The sequence below is a fragment of the Panthera onca genome, chromosome D4 (genome assembly GCF_046562875.1).
Source record: "Panthera onca isolate mPanOnc1 chromosome D4, mPanOnc1 haplotype 2, whole genome shotgun sequence".
Classification (NCBI taxonomy): Eukaryota; Metazoa; Chordata; class Mammalia; order Carnivora; family Felidae; genus Panthera; species Panthera onca.
The window spans coordinates 60,262,304-60,267,804 of record NC_138351.1 but is presented as its reverse complement, the minus strand read 5'-3'; positions in this window follow the sequence as shown (position 1 = coordinate 60,267,804).

Below are 5,501 nucleotides of genomic sequence, written 5' to 3'. Positions count from 1 at the left end.
ATTATTTTCTCTATTCTCGTACTGCTATGTTGCTTTTCCTGAACTTAAAAAAAATTCTGAGTGAGGAGATGAATCATAGACCAACACAACTGTGATGTGGAGTGAACAGTGACTGTTGCCCGAACAGAGGGCAGATATGGGGCCATGGAACCCAAGGGAAGGATATTTTTATTACCTCCAACTGAGAGATCAGAGTAAACACCACGAGGGAAGCAGAATCTGAAATGGGCTTTTAGATAAGGAGGGATATTGAGATGGAGAGAAAGGAGAAATGAAAACTTGGAGGTGGAAGATAATCTAGTTTAGGCCATTCACCATGGTAAGAGCAAATCAAAGGAAGATCAGTAGGAAATCAAGCTACACTGTAGACGTTTTAAACGGTTGATGGGTGGCTCAGTCGGTTGAGCCTCCAACTTGGATTCAGGTCAAGGTCTAACAGTTCTCGAGTTCAAGACCCCATTGTTCTCACTGTTGTCAGCACAGAGCCCACTTCGGATCCTCTGCCCCCTCTCTTTCTGCCCCTCCCCCACTCTCTCTCTCTCAAAAATGAATAAACATTTAAAAATAAAAAATAAACAGATGACCTTCAGCCCACACTAGCCCAGTTGCTTTTTATTTGGTCAACACAGTGATCACATATTTCTAAATTAGTTGATAGGCCTCTCATCTCTAACCCTACTCCTCTAAATTCTGCTTTGTGATTCGGGACCTGGGACTCTAATTCTGTTTGGCCACTTGATGCCTTCTTAGCCTGTGCCGATAGGGGGCGCTAGAGGGAGACCACAAGATCAAGGAGTAAGGGAAGCACCACAGGTGGAGCAGTCACTGATTTGGCTTTAACTTACAAGGTTGACTGTTCACACACCATGTGATCCACCACTCCCACTCCGAGGTATGTCTGAGAAACCCTGTGCACTGGGAGACATGCCTGAGAATGTTGCTAGCAGCATTATTCATGATAGCAAAATGTCCTTCCCACAGTAGAGGACAGGGAAGGGGGAACAGGACAGACAATGTGACCTGGGGTTGAACACTCCCTTCTTCAACCCCCAGAGCACAAAGCCTCATGCCCTCCCCTCTGGCCACCCAGGATAACCATCTCCGCTTAAAGTGGGCCTCAGTTTACCAGCCAGAGGATGCCGGAAAATCTGCTTACTTTCCTTAATGAAAAATTAAACAAAACAAAAGACCCAAACCTTTAGAAACACAGGCAGGTTCCTCCCTGGGTAGGGAGCTATGGTGAAGCCTGGGGAGAAAGTATTTTTGTTCCTTCTGGAAAGCCCACAGGAGCCAACAAAACAAGATACCAGTTAATGTTTCAATAATATAGTCTGTTAGCTAATCAGTGTTGGCCAAAATCCAATCTAGCCTGCTTTAAAAGAATAAGTCTTATCTCCCCATTGCTTAAATGCAAACTAAAAGGATAGAAATCTGTACGCAGTGGGTAAGTAATGATCTTCAGGGTGGTAGGAAGAAGTCTGTCTCATCAGGAAGAGGAGAGCTGTTGAAATGCATCGTGGGGTTTTGTTTAGTTTTGAGCCCTATGGTTGGCTCAGGAATGGCCCCAATGATATCCAGGTCCTAAGCCCTGGAACCTGAGACATAACTGATACCTGTGACATACCTGGGACATACCTGTGACATACCTGATAGGGCAAAAGGGGCTTTACAGATATGATGAAGTTAAGGGCATGGAGATGAGGAGGCTATCCTGGATTATCTGCATGGGCCCTCAAAGTGATCACAAGTGTCCTTGTAAGAGGGAGGCAGAGGGAGACATTATGCAGAAGAGGGGAAGGCAGTGTGACTGGGGAGGAAGAGGTTGCAGAGATGGAGCCGCAAGCCAAGAGATGCCCACAGCCACCACAAGTTAAAAGAGGCAGGGAGCTGGGGCCTCCCCCAGACCATTCCGGAGAATGTGACTTAGCCCTCTAAGACTCAGCTTGAATTTCTGACCTCCAGAGCTGTCAGAGAGTAAATTTGTTATCTTAAGCTGCTAAGTTTGAGGCGATTTGTTAGAGCAACCATAGGAAACTAATACAAGCCCTGACCACCAGGACCCTGTGACTTCAATGGCACCGACCTTCTTTTCCTAAGAGACTTGAATAATTGGGTTCCCCCTGATTTTTCTGTAGGGTATAATTTGCACCTTGGAAGAAGGAAGGAAGTGAAACTGCATAGGTAAACTGAGGTCAGATCATGAAAGACCTTTTTTTTTTTTTTAAGATTTTTATTTTTAAGTAATCTCTATACCCAACTTAGGGTTCAGACTCACAACCCTGAGATCAAGAGTCACATGCTCTACTGACTGAGCCATCCAGGTGTCCCTGAAAGATCTTAAATGACAAGCTAAGGACCTTGACTCTTACCCCTAAATTCTGGGAAGTCAGAGACGGTCTGGAGTAGGGAAAAGGAGTGAGCAGATTTTTTTTTTTTTTAATACACCTTAGCTCTATAAAGAAAGAAATGGGAAGAAGCAAAATTATAAGCTGAGACACAGAGAAGAGGTTGTTTCTATCATGCAGGAAAGAGATGAGGACAGGTCAGGTGAAGGGACACTCATGAAGGCCTTGGATCCTGGCAGAGAAGGGAAGAGTGGCTTTTTAAGAAGGGAAGTGGAGGAGATGAGGTAATTTTCAAAAAGGACAATCCAGGTTCTGTCTTGTTTGGATACATATACAAGAAAAGGAAGGCATTTGTTCAAACCTCCCTGCATATATTTCTAAATGGGAAAAAAACAAACAAATTATTCATTTAAAAAGAAATAGCCTTTTAAATTCTAAAAAGACCAGTGCAACTCTCATTGGTGCCATGATCAGTGAAAGCCGGCTTGCACACTCCCTTTGAGCCAAATTTTGTAAAGCATTTCACATGGGGCCTTTGAGTGATCAATGCAAGAGGGATGCAGAAGTGGGGCTTTTACAAGGCAGGTGGCCTGGTAAGGACAAAGATGCTTCAGGCTGGGAGGCAGGAGCTCTTGGGTTCAGTCCTGGCTTTTCCACTTGCTGTGTGGCCTCAGATAAGTTCTTGCCCCTCCCTCTCTCTGAGTGTGTCTCCCCCTAGATCAGCAGTGTTCAAACTGGGTGGCAGAGCTCTGGAATTCTGAAAAGGTGCCCAGGGGCCACAAAGACCTGAGAGTGAGTAGGGGGTTCCTCTCCTGCCTCCTGGAGGGGCTGGTAAAGCGTGAAAATTGTTCATTTTCTTCCTTCAGCTGACATTTTCGGACTCCCCACTATCTGCCAGACACTGTTCTAAGTTCCTACCTGCATTACTTATTTTACAGACGAGGGAACTGAGTCACAAAGAGATAAAATGGCTTGTTTGAGGTTGCAGAGCTCATAGAGGACAGAGCTGGGATTTGAACATGACACAATGTGGCTCCAGGGCCTGTGGTTTCAGAAGCTTGCTTCATGTCCCTGGGTGTTCTCTCCCTCTTCTGTGCTCCCACAGCCCCCCAGTTTCTCCTCCATCGCCTCTGTAGTACACTGTCCACTCTAGCTCTAGGCTGACCTGTCAGACTCTTCCAGGTTGCACTGGGAGCAAGCTGAGGTTGAGGACTGAGTCAGGTTTATCTCTGTCCCCGGATAGCACACCCTGGCCCCATAGACGTGGCTCTAGGTGACCATTACTGAGGGGCTGTCCAAATGAAGGTTTAAATGGGGGAGGAGGGAGCCCAGCAATGAGGTGACTCTTCTCTCCATTCACTGGGCACAGACACTGTGCCAGACCCTACACTGGCACTGTGAACACAGAGAGGAATCTAACTAGGCCCCTGACTTCCGGAAGCCTAGCCTGGCCAAGCAGACAGATCCAGAAGCTGATAACAGAAGCCCTGTATACTATTGTCTACATCATCCAGACAAACCCTGCATTACACTGGCGAAAATAATAACGAGATCACAGGAAACCTGCCTGTGCCCCTGACAGCCAGCCTTCTCCCCAGACTTGGAGCCTGGCTAGTTGTGGGGGAGGAAGGCAGGCAGATGGAGACACTGGCTAGCCAACCCCCACCCAGAAGGCCCTTCATTCCCTCATTCAGCTGAGCAGTGCCAGGGCTGGCCCTGGAGGGTGCAGATGAGATAGATCAGACACGGTCCCTGACCTTGAGGATTTCATGGGCCAGTGGGCATGGTGAGCTGCAGACACAAAACCATCCCACTAGCACACAGCACTCAGACATGAGCAAAGCATCTCCAGGTGCCAGGTGGGGGGGCACGGATTCACAGATCACAACTGCTAAGCACGCACTGAACCAAGCTTTGATTTTACAGATTGAAACTGAAGGCCAAAACTGGGTTAGGGGCTTGCCCACAGTCACACAGTGGTCAGTAACAGAAGCAGGACAGGAGCCCATGCATTCTCTCTCTCTTCACACCCCACCCTTTCCCCAAGTTTGGAAGGTAGAATTCTCCATAACTTAATACCAGCTTTCCCCAGCAGTTGCTGACATTTGGGGAACAATAGACAAAAGAATTCAATGCTCCTGTTCCCCATGCCCAACCCCTCGGCCTACAGGGACAGTGGACACACTTCTGGAGTATTGCTGCTCTCATACCCAGCTTAGACCAGGGTCTGCCTAGAGATCAGATCCCTGATCTTCACACCTGCTTCCAAAGCCCCAAGGCCTTGCCATCTGCTTGGGTGCTGGCTGGCCTCAACAAGCACTGCTCGCCCAAGCCTCTGAGCTGCAGTTCAAATCTCTGAGGTGGACCCAGAGAGGCTGGAATTGTGAGGCACTTTTGTCCAGAGCAGGAGGGGAGAGGGGAGGAGGATGGAGAGGGGAGGAGAGGGGAGGAAGAAGAGAAGGGGACTCCTACTTGCTGAGTACCTACAGGGTACCAGAGGTAGCACTAACACCTTCCCATTCATCCTTACAACCCCTGTCTGGGAGGGTAGGATGACTTATCTTTCTGACAAGGAAATTTAGGTCAAAAAGGGCTGCAAGAGTCACTGCTGGACAATCACCAAGCTCTGGAAGCCAGAAGGGCATTTGGTGTCACCAGTAGGGCCTGAAGGACTCACAGTCCATTTGTGAATACCATTTCCTGTAGCTTTGTTCCATAAATCACAGCCAGGCTTCCTTCACCAAGTAAATGACAGCTACTGGTAGTAGTAATAGCAGCATGAGCATGTAAACAATGGACTGGACAGAGGCTTCAGGTTTCAGACTGAATCTAAAAGCCCTGGGGCTCTGAGGAGCTACCTCAGGGCTCAGGAACTACTAAACATGATAAATCAGGCAGGGAGGAAGCAAAGCCTAAAGCAATTCAACTAATGCAGGGACCACCCTATCAAGTGTATACTTAGAGGTGTCATAAAAAGGTGGGCCCTTGATTGTGTCAATATCAATTCAGTCAGCAGTCCCCCATGGTATCCCATGCAAGGGGCCCAAAGGGTCTGCATGTAGGGAAGTGCCAAATATGTCTGCTTATACTCTATACCCAGTACCTAGCACAGAGCCAGACACATAATAGGCCATCAATAATTTTGTTGGATGGAAA